Source organism: Panthera leo, chromosome C2 (assembly GCF_018350215.1).
Source record: "Panthera leo isolate Ple1 chromosome C2, P.leo_Ple1_pat1.1, whole genome shotgun sequence".
Classification (NCBI taxonomy): domain Eukaryota; kingdom Metazoa; phylum Chordata; class Mammalia; order Carnivora; family Felidae; genus Panthera; species Panthera leo.
Genome location: NC_056687.1, coordinates 146,037,566 through 146,060,319, shown reverse-complemented (window position 1 = coordinate 146,060,319; position 22,754 = coordinate 146,037,566). Strand labels below are relative to the sequence as shown.

General features: G+C 43.5%; 1 protein-coding gene across 1 annotated transcript in view; it reads right to left on the bottom strand.

The window, feature by feature from the left end:
• Positions 1-22,754, bottom strand: part of TGFBR2 (transforming growth factor beta receptor 2) — a 91,639-nt gene that overhangs the window by 54,117 nt on the left and 14,768 nt on the right. The gene's annotated exons all lie outside the window — the stretch shown is intronic.

The window sequence follows — 22,754 nt, the reverse complement described above, 5'->3', positions numbered from 1 at the left end:
TGTGCGATACAAAAGCGTGTTGGCCAACTCAGAGGACACACTGTAGGTGAGGCAGGACACTGCCGTCGTTCTCCTCACCTGCATGGGAAGAGCTACAAGGGCGTTCTTTGCAAGAGACTGGTTCTAACTTCTCCCCATTGCCTTGAAGGAAATCAGTTAATCGACCAACACGGACGGTCTCTGAGATAGAATCCCCAAAATTGGCAAGGCTCCAGGCGCCGGATTCCTGCAGGTGAGTGAAAGGTGAGTTCTACCTCAAGAATCCACCACCCGCTACCTCTCTGACTTTAGCCACTGCCACACCCCACCAGCCCCTTTACTCCTTACTCATTACCTTTTAAGACACACAGGCCTTCCCCGGAAGAAGCCAAGTTCCTTCCTCCCCAGAGCCTTTCACTTGCTATTCCCTTTGTCTGGCTTTTTGTCACCTTCCTGGTCTCCAGTTAATGTGACCTCTTCATCCTAAAGCGACCCACAAGTAACTACCACAGAATTCTGTTGTTATCTCCTGCACAACTATCTCAGTCACTTACTTGCTTACAATCTATCCACCAAGATGCAAGCTCCGTGAGCTTTCATCTGCCCTGTTTACACACTGTATCTCTAGTGCCAAGAAGACGACCTGCTACATAGAAGGTATCCAAAGTATTTGTCAGATGACTACGTGAAGAATGAATACACAAAGGACTAACTATAAGAAGTTCACATTTGGCTCTGTGTTATCAAGTGGGAAAGGATACATAACTTCTTCCTTCAGACTGGGGGGTGGTGGGTGTGATTATACATGCGATATTCATTCACAGTCATCAATAACATATTGAAGACAGACCGTTCTTTGCAAGACACATGCTGCATGTTAACAGACCATTAAAAAGGGGATAACACTACCTTCCCCTTATTTTTCCTGCATGAGATCCATTTCTCCTGGCAAAAGTGGAAGTTCAATGGATGAGTTTGAGAGTCAGGAGAAGGAAAACAAGGCTACTGCAGGTTGGGGGAGGAGGGCGCCTGGGTGGCTCAGTCGGTTAAGCGTCTGACTTCAGCTCCGGTCATGATCTCACAGTTCGTGAGTTCGAGCCCCACATCCGGCTCTGTGCTGAGAGCCTGGAGCTTGGAGCCTGCTTCAGATTCTGTGTCTCCCTCTCTCTCTGCCCCTTCCCCACTTGTTCTCCCTCCCTCTTTCTCTCTGTCTCTCAAAAATAAATAACATTAAAAAAAAATAAAAAATAAAGACAAGGCTACTAGGCATTTGGTCAACAAACATGAACTCAGAGACACTCATCAACCGGACTAAGAAAGATTAGGTGCCTAGACCACCTGTAGCACCATAACAGTCACTGGCCGTTAGGAAGCTGGGAGGTACGTTTCTCCCAGGGATCGCCCTTGGAAAGGCCTGAGGAGAGCCTCCCCATCTCCTCCCCGTGTCAAGCATGCTCCTGCCTAAAGCCAGAGGAACGACTTCATCACCCACCCCCTGTCTCTCCCTGTCCCGTGAATTTCAGATTTCTGTCATCCACACTTTGCCACGAAACCCTCTTCATCACTTGGGCATAGCACCTGTTTCCTGGGTCTCTAAAAATACAAACATATATAAATTTAAGATTTGCTTTCTTGTGGTAACATTAAATATAGAAGAAGAAGAAGAAAAAAAAAAAAAAAAAAACCAAACCCATTCATCCCTCTCAGGCCTCAAGTTCATTTCAGGAAGTATATTTTTAGGCAACAAACTATTTTGAAATTTGTCTCCCAGACCCAGAGCTCTATGCTAAGCTAAAAATACAGGCTAAAATGCTTTCTGAACCTTGTGTTCAATTTGGGACTAACACGACAATGAATATATATATTTGCAATAGTTAGATTTGGATCTATTTATGAAATAACTAACTTAACCCTTTAGATTTCCCTATAAGACATTTGTAAAACAACAAAAAGCTGGGGCATGTTGTATTTATGTGATATATATATATTTTTTTTTTGGTATAGAGTATGTTTGAGACAGACAAACATGCATTTGCCAGAAGCTTTGTTCTTTTTAAATATAAAATGAAGCCTCCATGAAATGGAATTAAGCCTTCTAGCATTTTAGGATTTTAGCCTGTATTAGCGGTTACCGACTTTGAGGGCATGTTAGAATCGATCACCTACGGAGCTTTTCAAAGATAATGGGGCCCAGGTCCCACCTCCAGATACACTGATTTAATTATGCTGGAAGGCAGCCTGAGCATAAGGATTTTAAGAAGCTGCCTGGATGATTCTAACGTGCACCCAAGGCAGAGAATCCTGACCTAGAATTAACTGAAAACAACATGACCGGCGCAAAACAAAACAAACAACCCTCCCACCAAACACGCACACACACTTGCGCACACACACACACTTGCGCACACACACACGCACACACATACACACGCGCGCACGCACACACGCACACACACACACACACACACACACACACACACAACTTCTGTGACCGTAATGGAGCAGCCCCTCCATAAAGCCGGGAGTACCAGCCCCTAAAAGGAGTCCTTCTCAGGGATGGCTAGTGCTTTTCTAACACAAGCTAAGAAGTGTGAGAAAAGTCAGGAGAGGAGTGCAAACAGTGAGTCCACTGTTGGAAGCCACCAGGGCAGCCGCAGACCTGTTGACAAGTAGAAGGGCTTTAAGATCTGATGCCTACAAAGCACAATCAACAGTGAAGACACCAAAGAGGGCCATCAAAGAAGAGAAAGGCTAGAGAAGGGCCGCCAAGCCACGCAGCTCTGGGGGTGGCATTCCGACCGCAGTCTGTGCAAACGGGGCCCCTGGAGACAAGCAGGTCTACAAAGCCGGCTGCCTACGGCAAGACCCAGAAAGGGAAGGCCTTTGCAATGAACCCTGGGAAAAAGGCAAACAGCCAGCTTCACTCCCTACTTGGAGGTACAGGGGTGTGTGTGTGTGTGTGTGTGTGTGTGTGTGTGTGTGTGTGTCTGTCTGGGGGGAAGGGACAGTTTACAGTGGGGATTCATACACATCAAACACCTACTGTGCACCAAAGGATGTAAGTTATCACATATCGCGTCGTAAGTACCCAGTGAAGAGGCCTCATCTTTCTCTTTATTATTGTAAAAGCGACCACTGCTAAGGTGAACAGACTTTTTAAGCTTGAGCAGCTGTTTTTTATGTTTTTGTTTTTCTGAAAAATTTGAAAGCCTTTACCCGGGGCATATTCACTATAATTTCTTGCCCTCCCTTCTCCAGCCAGCCACTCCCTATTCACTGACCTCAGGAGGCTCCCTACCTTGACAACTCCAGCCAGCCAGTAAGCATCAGCCTCTGCTTTAAGCCAGTGTTTTCCCTTGTGAATACGTGTGCTGGTGGCATAGAGCGAAATGTAAGGGGCAAAGCTTCTCTTAAGCTTTGTTCGAGGTCATCTAGTTTTGCTAAAAACTTTATGAAGTCACTCTGAAGAGATGGGGGAGACATACTTAGGAAGTTTTGGTTATCATTTCAGAGGGCTGACTTACAGACTCCCTGAAGACCCACAAGCCCCCACCGCCGAAGATTCCAAGGACTAGCCCAGAGTCCTCAAGAATCACCGATAGCACCCTAAGTAGCACACCGCTAATCAGAGTTGGGGGGGGCTCCTGGGGGGGGGGGGGTGCAGGAAGGGCCCTAGTGGCTATTCACCGCGTGCATGATTCCATCTGTGCATTCCAATCAACAGAAGAAGTTACCATTGCAACCTCAGGTATCAAACATCTTATGTTTGTGAATACGTGTTTGTGAAGCCAAAGTAATGAAAGGTGAGTGGATCTATGTGAATCGCCAGGGACAAAGATATTACCCTAAACACCACAACAAAAGCCACCTAATTAACCCCACAGTAGACCCTAACCAACTTCCAAATTACTTCCAATTCGGGTTAAATTACCCTCCTGCATCTTTAGTTAATATGTTCTCATATTAGTGAACATTTTTAGTGTCTCTATGCCCTCTGTGCACAGATGACCATCTTCAGGGAATTTTCTACCCATACCAGGCAAATCAGCTATTCATAATGTCCCCCAGAAAGAGGTTCCAATAAGAACATCTCTCACCTAGAAAGTCATTCGCTAAAGGAAGTGAGCCTGGGTAGCCTCCTTCAGCATATGATGGGGTCACATGGCACGCCGCATTTCACTTCTCTTCAAACAAACCCATGAGTAATACCAAGACCTTCAGTCTAGGTCATACTGCCTTCCTCATTTTAGGGCACATTTTCCCCAAACTCATTGCCTGGAGACACAAGTTCCAGGTCTTGAGAATATGAATTGAGTAAAAGCTTAGCTGTGTCTATTTCTGGAACAACACTGTTGTCTTTGAAGGTTAGTGACGAGCAGCCTAATAAGGCTTAGACTTATTCCAGATAAATATTAGATATGACTATCGGACAGGAATTCTTAGTCCGTTATCTTTGGAATGATGTCAACTATTAACTGAAGTACTAGGTGAAATCTCAAGATTCTACACAGAATCTTAAACACTTTGCCAGAAATGCACTCCCATATGTTTGAATTCGTGCATCTATCTCTTGTTGCCTAGTGATGTGTTTTGGGGGGCACCTAAGAATGAATTCGTTCTACAAACACCTGTGAAGGTCTTGTTTAGTGCTATTTATTTCAGAGCAGGACCACTAAAATTGATACAATTACCTGCAGCATCTCAAAGAATAATCCATGGCAACAGGTGAACACAACTCCACATGCTTCTGAGAAGTGCTTCTCAGATGTTACGAGGGGCACAAAGATTTGGGGAATATGTTTAAACCCCCAGGTGTGGGATACTGTATTGGCTCATGCAATTGTGGGGCTTGCAAGTCCAAAATTTAGAGGGCAGGCCAGGGCTTGGAAACCCAGGCAAGAATGAATGCTACAGCACTGAGACAGAACTTCTTCTCGGGGAAACCTCTTCTGCTCCCAAGGCCTTCCAACTGGTTGGATGAGGCCCAATCACATTACCCAGGGTAATGTGACTGGACTTAGAGTCAACTGATTACAGTTGTTAATCACATCTGCAAAGTACCTCCACAGCAACACCCGGGTTAATGTTTGATTGAAGAGCTGGGCCCTGTAACCTAGCCAAGTACTCATTAAACTGAGCATTACAGGTAAAGCTGAGACCGTTCCCAGATTCTGCTGATGCCGCTGGTTCACGTGTTGAGGAGGAAGGCTAGGGGGAACCCAGTTTTGGCCTGGCCATTATTTCCCCTTCTCCACTCATACTGGATCCAGCAAAATTAAATGCCGTTCCTCACCTTTTTTACAGGCGTGTCTCATCTTACAGTTCTTTCCATCTGCTTTTCTCTTGAGTCTGGCCTCTTAAACGATCACAGGCCCAGAGGCTCTGATCACCATATGGGCCCAGAATTGAAAGACTTGTTCTCTGAAAGAAGGTTTTTAATTGCAGTTGGCATTTCGGAGTCAGACACTGAGGCGACCATCTGGCAGACAGCCGCCATGGTCTGTGATGCTGGCAACAAATGCCCCACGGCCCCCGAGACCAGGTGGGACAAGTGTATTGGCCCGTCACACACGTCCTCCCTCCAGAACAAAGCAGCAAGTCAAGCAGCCTCAGAGCAGGCCCTTCATAACTCTTCATGGAAGAAATACATTTCCAAGGGAAGAAAATACTTTGGCCTATGACTAGAAACAAACAAATAACACCTCGTGATTAAGTCGAAGATATTTTAGGAATATTTTTCTTCTCTACAGCATAGCTGGAAATCGTAACACAACACAATACCTTCTATTTTAGTTTAAAAAAAAATTTTTTTTAACGTTTATTTATTTTTGAGACAGAGAGAGACAGAGCATGAACGGGGGAGGGGCAGAGAGAGAGGGAGACACAGAATCGGAAACAGGCTCCAGGCTCTGAGCCATCAGCCCAGAGCCTGACGCGGGGCTCGAACTCATGGACCGCGAGATCGTGACCTGAGCCGAAGTCGGACACTTAACCGACTGAGCCACCCAGGCGCCCCCTATTTTAGTTTTAAAAGTATTTTAACCGCCATTTCCTAAGTAATGGTAAATATCTGGAGAGCAGGGGAGGTGGGCTCTTCTTCAAGTGATAGTCCTGCACGGTCTCTGAAGGACCAGGATGAGTCCTAGAGAAACCATCACTTAGTTAACTTGGAGACCAGAGTATGGGCAGGAAAGAAACAGAGACAAGTGGCCTGAATACATCAATTCTTTTCGTGCAAATGTTCTATGATAATACTTTTAAAAAACCTTCCAAGGATGACCGAAACAATACTCGAAAATCTCTCTGAAATGGCGGAAAAATCATTCTGGTCAAAAACGTAATAAGAAAAGATGTATCCTTTCACATTGAAATTGCCTACCACATGGCCAACCTTTAAGGATCTGTCAAGCGTCTGTGATATTCTCCACATCCCAAGAGATTTAAAACAAACATCTGCCCTCCTGGGGCTTACCTTCTAGTTGGAGAAGCAAAATTATCAAATGTAACTGACTTGTCTTTAAATGCAGGCATGAGGTCAAAAAAAGGAGAGAGACTGGCACAAGAATACCCAGTTTTATGGGGGATGGGGGATGGGGGGTGGGGGGTGGGGATCAGTCCTTGAAGAATGGGTGGCTTTGGCAAGGGAAGGACAAAAAGGCACTCTGCGGGGCGCCTGGGTGGCTCAGTCGGTTAAGCGTCTGACTTCGCCTCAGATCATGATCTCATGGTCCTTGAGGTCGAGCCCTGTGTTGGGCTCTGTGCTGACAGCTCGGAGCCTGGAGCCTGCTTCGGATTCAGTGTCTCCCTCTCTCTCTGTCCCTCCCCCGCTTGCACTCTGTTTCTCCTTCTCTCTCTCTTTCTCAAAAATAAATAAATATTAAAAAAAATTTTAGGGGCGCCTGGGTGGCTCAGTCGGTTAAGTGGCCGATTTCGGCTCAGTCCATGATCTCACTGTTCGTGGGTTTGAGCCTCGCATCGGGCTCTGTGCTCACAGCTCAGAGCCTGGAGCCTGTTTCAGATTCTGTGTCTCCCTCTTTCTCTCTCCTCCCCCACTCATGCTCTGTCTCTCTGTTCTCAAAAATAAATAAACGTTAAAAAAAATTTTTTTTAATTTAAATAAAGGCACTCTGGGCTGAGCAAATAGCTCAGACCAGGAGAGTCTGAGCAGAGATGAGATCTCTGAAGACAGAGAGTCATTCATCAAATAGGCATCCTGCATTTGAGTGGCACATGCATGTTCTGGTGTGTATGCTATTCACAGGACTGGCTCGATCAAGTGAGATTTACAAAAGGCAAGGAGAGTTGGGAAGGCAGAGCAAAAGCCCCGGGACCAGAAGCACAGGAGGCAAGAACTGAATCTCAGACGTAGTCTGCCTCCTCTCATAATAGAAATATTCTAATCTAGGAATGAACTGAAGAAACTCCAGGCCTGGTTTAATGAATCTGGACAGTTGTCAAGCATCCTAATAAAACTCCAGCCTAAATTCACTAAAAAGTAGGTAACTGTGAATAAATCGGAGAGGAGGGGTGTGTGTGTGTGTGTGTGTGTGTGTGTGTGTGTGCGCGCGCGTGCCTGTGTGTGTGCGTGTGTGTTCCCTCCCTTTTTGACTTGTTCAGTGGAGGAAGTTAGCTTTGAAGGTTTGGGTTTCTTTATTTTTTTTTTCTTTAGCCTTTTTGGCTAAAATGAGTCGAATTGTTCACTATGGATTGCTTCAAGGAAACTGCATAAACCAATGTAGGAACTTGTATTCACCAAACAAATAAATGAAGGGATTAAGCTATGTTTCAAAGGGATTAATCCAATAGGGCATTTTACATTGAAAACTTGACTGTACCTCTAAAGGAGGATTTTTAAATTCTGATTTACAGGGAGCTTTTTAAAAGCCACATATAGACTAAAACAAGTTGCCGCTGAATGGAAAAGTGATTGGCATTGTCTAGTGACAAACATAAAATAACTGAGCTGGAGTTTGATTGCCAACTTCTCAACTGAACACTCCCCAACCCCTATAGTTCCAAATAGCTCCCAATATGCACACTCTGTTTTCTTGCTTAGCCCTGAATTTCTTGGATCACTGAGGATGAAGTGCAGCTTGAGTTCTCCGAAAACACTTGCTGCATTTGCTTTTTTTTTTGGGGGGGGGGGGGTGGTGGCGGGTATATGTCCCAGAATCAGGCCACATATCAGGTGACAAAACCCACACATTTTAAATGACTCTTGCAGATGGAAATATCTATATTACTGCCAAAGGCAGTATTTCCGAATACTAGAATTTTTGCCACAAAGAGCTGAAAAACTCTTAGCTCTCTCAATCATCTTCTTTAATGTTTAACGGGGATCTAGTAGAAAAACAGCCCCCAGAAAGCTGGGCAGGGGTGAGCAGTTGGCAACAAATGCCACTGTCCACACATGGCAATTTTAGTTTACCATTGAGAAAGCTGATTTTCACAGTGTGTTTATCTGGCAAATTCTTAACTCTAGAGACTTTGAAATGAGCCAACACCAGGAGAATGCAGGGGCTGGGGTTGAGGAAAAGAGGAAAGCAGTTGAATCAATTAAGCCACAACAATGCAAATGGGATACTATACCAAGTGAAGGAGTACAACTTGACACCATTTCACATACTGTCAAAATAACTATTCTGCTGGGAAATGCTTTCAAGTTAGTTGGTGCTTTATGTAAAGTAATAGTAACTGAGAAAACAATTCTCCCTCAGTTGATGTGGCTTGGATGGTATACCGTGACAACAAGCAAAAGCACCCAGAGATTATTGCAAATAAATATGATTAACTCTCTTGGTGACAGTCAAAACAGCATTGGTAAATAGCCTGGCAGAGGCACCATAGTGAGCACAGGATTTATGGAGTGCTATAGCATTCCAACTCAACTCAAATAATTACCAGAAAAATTAGCCGACATAAGCAAACGTGCATTACCTATCTGCTTTGCGAGCGGATATAAAAGCCTTACGGGGGCGCCTGGGTGGCTCAGTCGGTTAAGCGTCCGACTTCGGCTCAGGTCATGATCTCACGGTTTGTGGGTTCGAGCCCCGTGTCGGGCTCGGTGCTGACGGCTCAGAGCCTGGAGCCTGCTTCGAATTCTGGGTCTCCCTCTCTGTCTCTTTGCCCCTCCCCCACTCATTCTCTGTCTCTCTCTCCTTCAAAAATAAATAAACATTAAAAAAATTTTAAAAAAAGAACTCTTATGGAAACGGTGGACATTATGAGACATAACCCTTTCTTTTCAAGATGCTTACAGTCCTGTAGGGAACCAAAAAAAAAAAAGTACTTGTATGATTTTTATCAAAAAAACTTTGGAAATGGAAAGGCTCTTCAGTTTTGTGAAGTATGTGAAAATACTGGTCAAAGCAGATGATTCAGAGGCTCATGCTCTGGAAAAGGGCTGGAAATACGATAGCACTCAGGTGAAGCACTTCTTTAAGGGGTGAGGTTCGAGATGCTTGGTTTCTGACACCCAAATAAGCTGGGAGTAGACCAGACTGACAGACATTAAAGCAGGGATTGCATGAGCCACATAGAGTCCACAGATGTGTTCCGTTTGGCCTAAACTCTTTTCTTTTTAAAAAGTGAACCAAGTGAGGCTCTTAGGTAGCTCAGTAGGTTAAGTGTCTGACTCTTGATTTCAGCTCAGGTTATGATCTCATGGTTCACGGGTTCAAGTCCATGCTGTGCTTGACAGCGTGGAGCCTGCCTGGGATTCTCTCTCTCCCTCTTTCTCTGTCCCTTCCTCACTCTCTGTCTCTCTCAAAAGAAACAAACAAACAAAAGAAATGTGAACCAAGTTTTCTTTTAAAAAAAATTTTTTTAACGTTTATTTATTTTTGAGACAGAGAGAGACAGAGCATGAATGGGGAAGGGTCAGAGAGAGGGAGACACAGAATCTGAAACAGGCTCCAGGCTCTGAGCTGTCAGCACAGAGCCCGACATGGGGCTCGAACTCACAGACTGCGAGATCATGACCTGAGCCGAAGTCGGACGCTTAACTGACTGAGCCACCCAGGCGCCCCCCAGGTTTTCAAATTAGGATATTTCACAGGAAAAGCTGGATTTCCAACTCTAACTAAGACAATTAAAAGATGGCGTGCCTGGGTGGCTCAGCTGGTTGAACATCCTACTCTTGCTTTCAGCTCAGGTCATGATCCCAGGGTCATGGGATCGAGCCCCCACATCCAGCTCAACGCTGAGCATGGAGGCTGCTTAAGATTCTCTCTCTTGCTCTCCACCTCTGCTCCTCTCCCTCACTTGTTCTCTCTCAAATAAATAAAATGAAAAAAAAAAAGAAAATTAAAAAGATGTGGCAACAGTGGACCTACAGAGTTGCCATGACAACAGTCAGACGTTAGCTAGTGAGGGGTGGTAGTCCCTTGAGGTGGTTCGAGTACCCACTGGCTGGCTTGCCACTCACTGCTGCTCCCTCACGACTCCTACCCCCTGCCCGGCCCCTGCGGCCACCTGAAGTTTTACCATTAATGATTTTTTTAACATATCTGTTCAACTCTAACATTAGAGGTTTAACTGGAAGGCCAAAAACTAACGTATAATTCTCTAATATGGTCATTTTCCAATGTGTATTTGATTCATTAACGTGGACACTCACGTTTCAAGAAAAGGAAAATTTTCTACTTTAGAAATCGGAACTGTATGGGAGAATAATAATAATACTAGTTATTTCTACACCATTTATTGAACGCAGATCAAATGCCTAGTCCAGTACCAAGAGTGAGGATTATTTCGTTTGCTCATCACAACCACCATGGCATTTTGTCATCACCATTTCACAGATGGGGAAATTAAGGGTCAAAGAGGTGAAATGACTATTCAAGGTCAATGAGACACAGCTAATGAGAAACAAAGCCACAAGTCACATGAAAACCCTCAGCCTCCCCGACACTAGCAGTGTGACAGATGTACCCATTGTAAAGGTTCCCGAGAAGCACTTAACAGTCCCTCCAGCAGAAGGCAAAGATACTGAGTGTGGCCAGAAGTAGCAGAGGGGGTCATGTAGGGCCAGGGGAGCAGCACGTTTCTTAGAAAAGAGCTTTGGTTCTTCGTAATTCCTTTGCTTATTTTAGGAGACATATAGAATCACAGTCAGCTTGTGAAGTCCAAGGGTTTTAAGGTCAAAGACTTCAGAGTTCAGGATCTGCCACTATTAAGGCTGTAGGACCAAGGCAAGCCACTTCTTGAAACCCCCTTCTCGGGGCGCCTGGGTGGCGCAGTCGGTTAAGCGTCCGACTTCAGCCAGGTCACGATCTTGCGGTCCGTGAGTTCGAGCCCCGCGTCAGGCTCTGGGCTGATGGCTCGGAGCCTGGAGCCTGTTTCCGATTCTGTGTTTCCCTCTCTCTCTGCCCCTCCCCCGTTCATGCTCTGTCTCTCTCTGTCCCAAAAATAAATAAAAAACGTTGAAAAAAAAAAAATTTAGAAACCCCCTTCTCTTGGTCAATGAAATGGTACTCTCTAGGGTCAGGATGAAGTGAAAACACGCTTGAAGTACATGAGAAAATCATCTGGACAATAAAAAGTGCCACACAAGCACTCTGGTTAGAAAAGTAGCACGGCATGCAAACACTCTCTCACAAACGAAAATTACAGGAAAGGCACAAGATAATTAAAAGTCTGGTAAATCTAGGCCTCCTCATCACCAGAATGCAGCAGTCTGATGACCTCTACAAAACATTTCAGGAAATTTGAGCGAATAGACAAATTGAAATACGGTAACGTTTTGTTACCAGCGACCTGGAGCCAAAGCTTCCAAGAGATCTAACGGAATCAATCACTGTTTGATAACAAAGCTCCCAAGAGTGCTTTGGATCTTTAAACACCCTTCTAGAACCAAACCATCTGGTTTTAAAATACTGTTCAGAACCAGCTTAGGTCTGGCAACTAGGTAGTAACTGGAGGATCGAGTTCGATTTTCAAATCCTCTGCTGACCCTTGCGCCACATTCAACATGAAGAGCTGATCTCCCTTGGCTTTGAGGCACTTCGTGTGTCATTTGGCAACATGCTAATAAAATTAGTGAATTTGACGGGCAGCCATGGGGAGGCAATGAGGCGCCTTAAGATTATGGAATTCTGAAATGTTGAAATGAAGTTATGTTTGGCCTTCTTTCTCAAGGAAAAACCCAGCACAATGTGATTCACAGCTGATGAGGAACATGGAGAGGAATATAAGCAACAATTTTCCTAGATTTGTAAGTATCTATCTAGTTAAGAAGCGTTCTGTGTCATTCAGATACACGGAAAGCAATATTCCTTAATCTCTTTTCCTCGAAGCCGTTTCCTCATGTACAAATTAATTATGTGACATTGCTATACAGTTTCCCCTCGAGGAGAATTCACGCTGGGAGTAGACGCGGGTTGCAGCAGAGAAGACACTGAACTAACTGTGCGCCTGGCTTTGCGTTCTTGGGCAACTACCCAACCACACTGTGCCCATCCTCTGACCGGTCAAATAGGTGGGCCGAACACGACGATCTTTAAGTCCCTTTCGTTTTGGAAAACACTCACAGTTCAACCCCCAAGAGTCAAGAAACCTGAATAACTCAGACGTGCCTCAGCACTGACCTGGCAGTCCTGGTTAAGCAGAATGAGATGCTATGTTTCAGCTTATAAGAAAAAACGGCTTCAGGACTATCAAGCGGTGTGATTTCAGTTTTGCTGTCTCTGCTCCTTGAGAAACCACACTCTCTGCAACTTTGGGAGGTCCACATCCCCCACTAATACTCAGGCTTAACCCCGATCACTGAAGCTGATCCATCTTGCAGGAACAAACATTTGTGCATCCCGAGGTTAGAAGGAAGGAAAATTATGTCAGATGACAAAGGATCACTTTCCATTCAGCCCGTGTAGGCATTTCCTCTAATTTTATGGGGGATGTGGAGGAAATTCTGGCTTACAGCACAGACATTCACTCTAACCATTTAAAAAAAACAACCTTCAGCATTAGAAACATCTCTGTTTACTCTGAATCCATTTCTGGGCTCAGCTTGAATGATAAGTAATAATAACATGTATAATTGTACAAAAACATCCCATTACTTGATCTATGCCTTGACTGTGTCTGGCAAGTGGCTATGAGAGATTAGATTATTGCTTCCATTTTACAGAAGAGGGAACTGTTTAAGTAGCTTGCTGAGGCTGGCAGGCAGCAGGATATCAGCATCATGAGGTCAGGGACTATCATCTGTCTTGTTCCAAGACGGACAGCCTCGGCCCAGGGTCTGTCACAGAACAGGGCTCAATAATGTGGAATTAAAAGCCAAAATTCAAAACCAAGCTCCTTCTACTAGGCCATCTATTTGAGGCTGAATTTTCCCTCAAATGAAAATTAAGGCAAAGAAACATGGTCGATTTTAAGAAAATGAAAGTAACAACCAGTTCTGGTATAGTTTCAGCATTATGTTTAAAACTGTGACCCCCTTGTAAAACATTCTGGGGAGGCTCTTCATTGACTAGCAGCTGCCAAACTGCCTTCGACTAGTTGGCACGAGAAAACTAAAGGGTGCGTTCGGATTCACTTTGGTTTCTAAGATAACAACAAACACTTTGAAGCCTCCCTTCATATTTTTCAAGGAGAGGAAGTGAAATAAAAAAAAAAAAAAAAGAAAGAAATACGTTTTAAGCACTGGGAAGCCTTCAAGGAGGGACATCACAGGGTAGGAAATTTGAAATGAATTCTGAGAATCTGCTCTTGAACCGAGCAACTCTGTTGCTTTCTCGCAATACAGTTGGATGAGAAGGTGTGGGGAGGGTTTATGCCTTTCCTGGGTATTCCTCACCCTTGTCATTAATGCCATTCACAGTAAACAGCATACAGGGCTCTCGTAAGGTAAGTAGCTGTGATCTGTATGATGCTGTCCTCCGATAGGTAACAAGCCCACTGCAGTTGGTGAGAAGAGAGAACAGCCATTTACCAGAGGATATTGTTTTCACTGTTGTCAACAGGCTGTGGCAGAGTCAAGATAGATCCCAGCAGTCATTTCAGTACAGAAAATGAGAACCACGCCCACAGTCCTTGAGGGCTCTTCCCACTGAGTACTGGAATACAGCGGGCTCCTTCCATCTATGGGGACGGCCATATTTGCATACGGCAATAACATTTACTGCTAGGGCTAAGTGTGGAACAAGTAACTTCCACTTTGAAATGTTCTGAATTATCTTTGACTGGGAGATCAAATTACGACACCTTTTAGTTCTTTAGAAGACTTTTTGTGCCAACTCCCATAGGCAGCTAACTTCTGCACCTTGGATTTGCCCTCGCCCGCCCCCCAACTCAAATAATCTTATTCATTAAACCTAACTAGTGCTGGAAACTACCTAATGGAGTGAGCGGCAAGATGTGTAAAATGCTGCATGGCCCCAGTGGTGACCGAGAAAGCACATTTTGACTACATTTCACCGACTCTCAACCATTTCAGTCTAATCTTTTTACCAACACCAATGGGGTTGTGGACTGGCTTCATTTCTTGAGGAGTCCAATGTAAAAATGTGTGTCTATAAGTGTAAAAAAAAAAAAAGAGAGAGAGAGAGAGAGAAAGAGAGACCAGCAAAGATGAGAGACCACGGGGAAACCGAGAGGGTGTGAAGAGATAACAAGCACGCTCTGGTTTTAGGGCATTTGGACATACTATTCCCTCCACCTAGAACATTCTGAAGATAGATGCCTTTTTCAGATAGGAATATGGTAGCCCTTTTCTAAAATTACACTCAGCCATCAGCCTCTGCTCCTTACTCTGCACTTATTTTCCCAACATATTAGTAAAATCCTGTTTCTAGCTGGAGCATAATGGTCTTTGTTTAGTTCACTGCTGTCCTCTAGAATCTTCAACGCTGCCTGGCACGTAGTAGCTGGCATGCAATAAACACTTGTTTCCACTTTTCCATTTCCCTGCATCCTGCAACACCAAGTTTCACATCCCTTCCTTAGGTTCCCGGAGAAAAGTTCTACTGTTTCTGACAAATTCCTCTTATTTGTTAAAAAGTAAATGAATGCGTATTTGTAGCTGTGGGACAAGGAATAAAGATACACTCACAGAGGAAAGAAGACAATAGAAAAAAAAAATTGGCATGTTGAACCCAGAACCCAGGTGCGGAGAGTGTGAATCGTCTGTGCAGTGTCTAAAACAATAAAAAATAAAAAGCTCAAGATTTCAGTAATCAAAGTTAGCAGTATAAAGAAGTTAGTTCAGAGGTCAAGAGAGTTTCCTTCCTGGGAAGAGCTCGTTCATGAAGGTAGAGGACCACGGGGCACCCAAGACAAGATGCTCTTGTCAAGGCACGTTGTTCTGAAGTCGAGGGCTCAGTCTGGAGCTGCGCTGTGTAATATGGTAGTCAGAAGTCCACGCGGCTTTCTAAATTTAAATTTAAATAACTAAACTAACACACGTAAATAACTGAAGCTAAATAAAATCATATATTCACTTTCAAGTAGCACTAGCCATTTTCAAGTGCTTCATAGCCACATGTTGCCAGGATAGATCCAGAACATTTTCATCACAGCATAAAGTTCTATTGGACAAACACTGATCTGAAGAAATCCTAACAGACCTGGGCTCCTCAGCTTCCAGGGAGCTCTGAAATCAGAAGCTACAAGGGACATGGAAGGAGAAGTAGGGCAGAGCCAGAAAAGAAGTCCCAGGGGGAAGAGACTGGCTTGGACGTCGTTTGTAATTAATGGTCCACCCTGACTTCCTTTTTTTTTTTTTTTAAGCTTATTTTATTTATTTTGAGAGAGAGAGAGAGAGAGAGAGGGAGAGAGAGAGAACACACGGGAGAGGGAGAGAGAGAATCCCAAGCAGGCTCTGCTTTATCAGTGCAGAGCCCAATGCGGGGCTCGAACTCACTAACTGTGAGATCATGACCTGAGTGGAAATAGGAGTCGGATGCTTAACCAATGGAGCTACCCAGGTGCCCCAACATTCCATCCCGACTTCTTAAGGGACATGTTATATATGAAATGATTGGCTATCTGTAGTATTACTGCTGAGGTAGGGACAGGAGACAATTAGGGACAGGGACTAGATCTCCTCAGTAAACCCATAAGCCATGAGTGGCAGCAACAGAAGGTCCCAGAAGTGAGAAAAATGGACCAAACTAGGTTTGCAACAAGCTGAAACCTGTAGAGGCTCAAGTCAGCTGGCACGACCTCTCAAAATGCAAATCCCTGTGCCTAAGATAAAAGACTGTTTAAAAAAAAAAAAAAGTGAGGCTCATCTGACTCCTAAGGTATCAAGTAATTCTTATTAAGCCCCATTTCAATGACTGAAACATAATGCAGAGCCGAGGCGCACAGATTGAGTTTCCAGTCAAAGCCTACATAAGCCTAAAGCAAGGAAATTAACATTTTAGAAAAAATACTGGCTTCTTTTCCAAGGTTTTTTGGAGGGTTTAAGTCACGGCATGCCAAGTAAGGCTGAGTTTCTAGAAGAACGTAGCAGAGAGGTGACCGATGGCGGAGAGAATTTATTCACAGGGGAAAATCCCAATGCCCTCAGGGAAAGCCACCTTGCTAGACTCTTCTGATGGAAGCTAAATCTAATTAAAAGCATTCCTCCAGGGCAAGTTTTCTCCTTGGAGATTTCTACCTGCCTCTTTAACTTCTCTTTATCCAGTATTTCCAGGAGGAGTTTGAATGTTTCATAATCCCTACCGCTCCACAGGCATTGACGTTAAGCACATTTTTTTCTCCCACAAAATAATACTATTTTTATAGCCCTTTTAAGATTAAAACTAAAAACACAGATGATAAAAGAGGCCCCGGCTGGATCCTCCTAGAACAAAGTATTATAATTAAAGCGTACTACACTAAAGAGTATTTTCGTAAACATTAGAATATCATATATCCAAGACAGAAACAGCCTACAATTCCAAAGTACAGGACTGGAAAGGTATAAATAATGTAATCTGCCTATGATTATAGGTGCTAAGAAATTATCTGATTGTGCTTCATCAGAGGACTTGAAGGGAATGAGGATTTTAAGGATATTCTATAACTGTTCTGTCCATGATGGAAGCCAATAGCCACAGGCGGTCATTTACATTTAAGTGTAACTGAGATAAAATAATATTTAAAACCCAGTTCCTTAGCTGCACTGACCACACTTGAAGGCACAGGTGGCTAATGGTTAGCACAGTGGCGAGCACAGACATTAGACATTGTCACCACCGCAGAAAGTTCCAGCAAACAAGTGCTTGCTCTCTAAGAGGGCTATACAATTTGTCCCAATGTTGTCATGGTGATTATGAAGTAAAAAGCTCCCTAAATACCACATTTCTGAGCTATTGGCATCGTTCTCCACTCTAGTAAATTCCTTGCAGTGGTTTATATACGTTGTCCAATCAATCCAACCTCCCTAGTCTCAAGCCCATTAAAATGGCATTAGATATAATAAAAGTATTCCATCGAGGCTCTACCCAACTGAAACTCTAAATTCTTCAGATTTCTAAAAGTATGAGGCATATGTTTGAGATACTTGGGGTGTGAACACGTCAGGAAAGCATCTATAAGTGAGGTCTGGCAAAAGAAAGTGCCCCCTTGCAATTAATGAATCTGTGCCCCTGTTTGGTTTGTTCATACCTCATTCCAGAAGAGTCGGCAGACTACTTTGTATGGAGCGAGATCAGCACAGAACCTAAAGATAAGGTGGAGACAGTCGAGGTTCTGCGATGCTTAAGAGCTTCCGCCTATATCTTCTGAGGTCCAACGAAAGAACTGTTCTTTTTTTTAAAAAAACCATTAAGTGCCGGTGATGACACCCTAGCCCTGATGTGGGATCAGAATCCAGAAGGGTGCAGGTGCTGACCAGGTGCACAGGCAGGTTGGGATGGGTTCCGCTGCCCTCTGCTAGCTGCAGAGGCATCAGAGGAAAAGAGAAGAAAGGCATTCACAGCCTTCCCGTCACAAACGTCTGGCCTGGGGATGGTTCGATTACGTCCCTGCTTACAATCTGCCAGTGCCTCGGAGACTTAAGCCCAACTACGTGGCCTGGCATTTAAGGCCCCGATGATCTGAGTATCCTTCTGCTGAACGACGTCTTATCAGAACCCCTATGATATGTTCACCCTTTCTTCCTTCTCCACCCCCAGCGTGTCCACCTCCGCATAAGATCTACCATCCCCAACGTGGTCTGCCCAGGCCTCAGAGAGAGGGCAGCGCCTCTCCCAGCAGCTGGAAAGGAACTCAGAGAATGGCCTCTCCAAGGACACCTGGCATCTGACACCCTCCCCAAGGAGAGGCCCAACTCAGTGAGTGTGCCGACTGTCCGCTCTGGAGGGTGGAGTCGCTCGGGAGAACAGGAAGAGTCCTGGGTGTGGTTGCTGGGTATACACTGCAAGCAGGCATCCCCCCAGCTTCCCTTGGTTCCCTTGAAGCAGGTGCACGAATACAACCACTGAGGAGGGCCCAGCGCTCCGATTCCTTCGGCCTTGGTTTTTAACCACCTGTACGGTGAGACAGGCTTTTGGATGGGTGTGTGTTTAACCCCACTCTGCCGATGAGTTTCCAGAAGTAAAGGGATTTTGATTCTCCCCTCATTCTCCAACAAAGCCTTGCCCTTATTTGTTAATACTGGATTTAGAGTCAGGAGTCATAAATGGTACTACTTTGTGGCGGGACATTAAGTGAACGCCTCGACGTCTCTGTGCAAATTCTCCATTTGTAGAAATCAGTCTGTCTCAACCTGGGTTCCACAACAGAATCATCGGGGGATCTTTTAAAACAATTATCGATGCTCGGGCCCTCCACCAGGGCGAATGCATCAGAACTTCAGGCGTTTGGCTCAGGCACTGGGATTATTTTAAAAGCTCCCCATATGATTCTAATGTGCAGCCGGAAGTAAAAAAAGTAAATACAGCTCAGGAAAGGATTTATTGTGTATGGAGTGAAGAGCTAAACAGGAACAAGCTCAGGGGTTAGAGATAGCAAGGCAGTCCGCGAGAGAGGAGGGCCTGCCTGCAAACCATGCCTCTCAACTTGGCCTGGCTGCGGGGAAAGTCGCAAACTGCATTATTAACAGAACATTTTTATCAACACACACGGGTTGGGTCAGACCCAACCCAAGTGATTTTCTTATGTGACTCAAACTCCAGTAATGTTTTGGGATAGGGCAGGGATCGTAAACATAATCGGTCCCAAGGCATTTGGTTGCTGTTGTACAAATTCTCGCTTGGAAGGTCATTTTTATTTATTTTTTGTTTTTCTTTTTTTAATGTTTATTTATTTGTTTTGAGAGAGAGAGAGAGAGAGCACGAGCAGGGGAGGGGGGAGAGAGGGAATTGTAAGCAGGCTCCACACTGTCAGCAGAGAGCCCCACGCCGGGCTTAAACTCACAAACCGTGAGATTGTGATCTGAGCCAAAATCAAGAGTCAGACCCTCAATCAACTGAGTCATCCGAGCCAACTGAGCCAGGCACCCCTGGAAGGTCATTTTAGGTTAAGTTTTTAGTAGGGATTTTACATATTCCTATGTTTTTAAAGGGTGGAAATCCTTGGTCAATCACCAAGAGCATGAGTTTGAAGGGAGATCTGTTTGAAGACCTAAGGGGCAGGTTTCCGGAGAAAGCTGAATTTCTAAAGGGCTTTGACTCCACAAGGCAAAATGAATAATGACTTCAAAAAGTCCAACATAAGAAAGTGTTATCTCCTTTCAGATGCACTACCAAAGGAGTTAATAAGATAAATAGCTCCTAGATCAGAGTTCGCGGTTGTGGACAAGTTTTTCCTTCAGATAATCACAAAGCTAAACAGATAGAACACACAAAAAAATAAGTTTTAAGTCAATATAGTCCTACAGCTTAACTTCTCTTCCTTGTCTCTGTGGTATATTTTCTTTCTTATTCCATTTAACAGATATATACTGAGTACTATCTCACCAGATCTGAAGAAGGATCGCCTCTGAAATGTTCAAAATTTGAATATTCTTCTAAATACAGTTACATCTGCCTTAACAGGAATCGGTATGCACAAATTACCATTTTTAAAAGGATTATATAATAGGTAGTATTCTAGAAGATTTACTATGAAATCCCTTTTAAACAAGAAGTACATGAAAAGTAACACTGAAATCCATTCTAATTTGAAGAAGATCTGATTCTAATATAAATTCATGAACCCAGTCATTACTTAAGGAAGATCATCTTTTCTAGGAAATTTTCCCAGAGATGGAAAGATCAGAATAATCCTTAGTCTCAAGTCCACTGGAAAAAAAAAAAAAAAAAAAAAAAAAAAGAAGAATGGTAGAAAAGAAGAGAAAGAAGTCCATACTATAGTGTGGGAGCTGATTTGATTTGTTTCCTTAACCAAAATTAAGTAAAACGACATCATGACTCAACTTCTCTTTTTATGTTGTGGGGGAAATGACATTTCTAGAACAAATTGCAGGCAAGCAGGAGTGTCCGTTAGCTTTGTGTAGCTTGCAAGCTGAGTGCAGTTTCTGCCAATCAAGGTCATTCTTTACCATATCCTTTGAAAATGTCAGTCAAATAGGTCGGCTTTGCTACTCCTCAAGATAGAAGCTACTGTATACAAAAGTAATTTATTGTTTTCCTTTTATTTATGTATTTATTTATTTAAATAGTTTATTGTCAAGTTGGCTCACATACAGTGTATAGAGTGTGCTCTTGGTTTTAGGGTACAAAAGTAATTTAGGGTATCCAGAATACTGGATGCCTGTGTTTCTTGTGTTCTGCCAGTCAAAACAATCTTGTTCTTCTCCGTATCTTTACTCAGACATTCATCTCTAAGAAGTTCTGGGAAAGGAAGCCAAGGACAATACTTGACCTCTATGCCTATATGGTGAAGACACACCCTTCCTGTGTGATTATGGGAAGCATCCCGAAACTCTGAAGACGAGCACAACTACAAGACTGTGGCAAAGCCATAGTCTTTTATAAATGGCGACATGTGCCTACTGGCAATGGTGATATAACCCTCGGGAAGGCAGACTGCATGGTGTTTAAGAGAAAAACTGCCCTACAAGAAAAGGAGAACAAGAAAAATAACTCATTATATAGCTTCAGCTCTAGGAAGACCGGTGACAAAACCCTCAAAGAAGTGTATCTTGAAGGAGGGTATTCGCCGGTCCCAAATATGGTTTCCAATTTTTGAGGCAAAGAACAAGGCTTCTGATGTCAATCCTACGATCCCGTCTTCCTCAATTTGGCTACTGAAAGATAAAAATATGATAGGACCATAGCGTTTGTCTCACATTTTCTTAGAAATTAAGCAGCCAGGGGTACGATGACTAAAAGATGGTAAAATGACAAAAACACACACTTGTGATGCTTTACAAGGCCTTAGATGGTTTCATCTTTCTGGGCTTCCATTTCCATATTATTGGTAAAACAGGGTAATTATACCCACTCAGAGGGTCGTTTCCAAAATGAAATATGATATCCAGGTGAAACTCTTTTACAGATAATAAAGCACTCTATTAACATAAGGGATTATTTGAAAATCATTATAACCAGACATGGTCAATATGTTTTCTTCAAAGTTATCAGACTAGACTCTTTTCCCCACTGGTACTCTTTCCCCCGTAAGTCTCAGAACTCATAAAGTTATTCAAATCACTGCTCTTTTCTGTTTTCCTGACACTAGGTTTTTTATCTGCCTGGACAAGCTGGCAAATGACTATTTTTACGATGTTTGTTGTGCTTTTCATCTTCATTTAACAGCTATTTGAACAACAAAAGACATTTTCTGTGTTCCCAAGAGATATGCACCAGGGAGGGCTGTGGGCAGAAATGTTCACCACAAGCAGGACGTTCTACCGCAGCCCTGGTCACTGCTGATAAAGGTCACACGAGTGGCTTTCAACCAGCACAATCATCAGCTGCTCACTCTGATCCCTTCATTTTCCCCTAACTTCAAAGACACTTCAATTCAGAGAGCACGAGTGCCAAGGTGGCCTCTATGGTCACTTTGTGTAACAAGGGAAGTAGATTTAAGATCAGGGACACAGGATCAATCAGACATTCAGGGGCTCCCTCTAAATACTCCTTTATTATTATTATTATTATTATTATTATTATTATTAACTGACGTATACTCAACATACAATATTGTATTAGTTTCAGGTGTACAACACAGTGATTTGACAATTATATACATTATCAAATGCTCACCGTAACTCACTTTCACATACGTTTTATTAAAGTACTGATTGTAATCAAAACAGTACTTTGTATCAGAGCTCACGGTGAAGATTCCCTTCCCAGAACTTAAAGATGAATTACAGAACTCTCTATGAAAAGAGAGAGAGAAGAAGAAAGCTGTTTTGATTAGCAGAAGATGACTAACAGAGGCATCTAACATTTAGTCAATTGCTTTTAAGAGGAGTTATACCTTGAGAAGTAACAAAGCCAGTGAGCTCCGAACAGAGTTAACTGTAGCTCCAACAGTTATCCAACAAGTAAATATGAAACTAGTAGGAAACTAGATTCCTTCCTTGGCCCTGAAGATAAGTATTTCATTAATAAACTGGTAACAGGAGACGCTCTGAGTTTGACAAAATGCTTTGCACAGTGCTGCATAACCGATTATATAATTGCCACAAACATCCTCACCAACTTCATCGTCAAAATCTTGAAAGATAAAAGGTTTTCAGCAGTTTTGAAAGCTAACCAACATCCATCAAATTAAAACCATTTCCTGTAAGTGCGACGGAATATTAAGACATAAAATTCTTATTTCATCCCCCTTTCTCCCTAGATAGAACAGAAAGGGCATTGCTAGCCATGCCTAATGTTATGAAC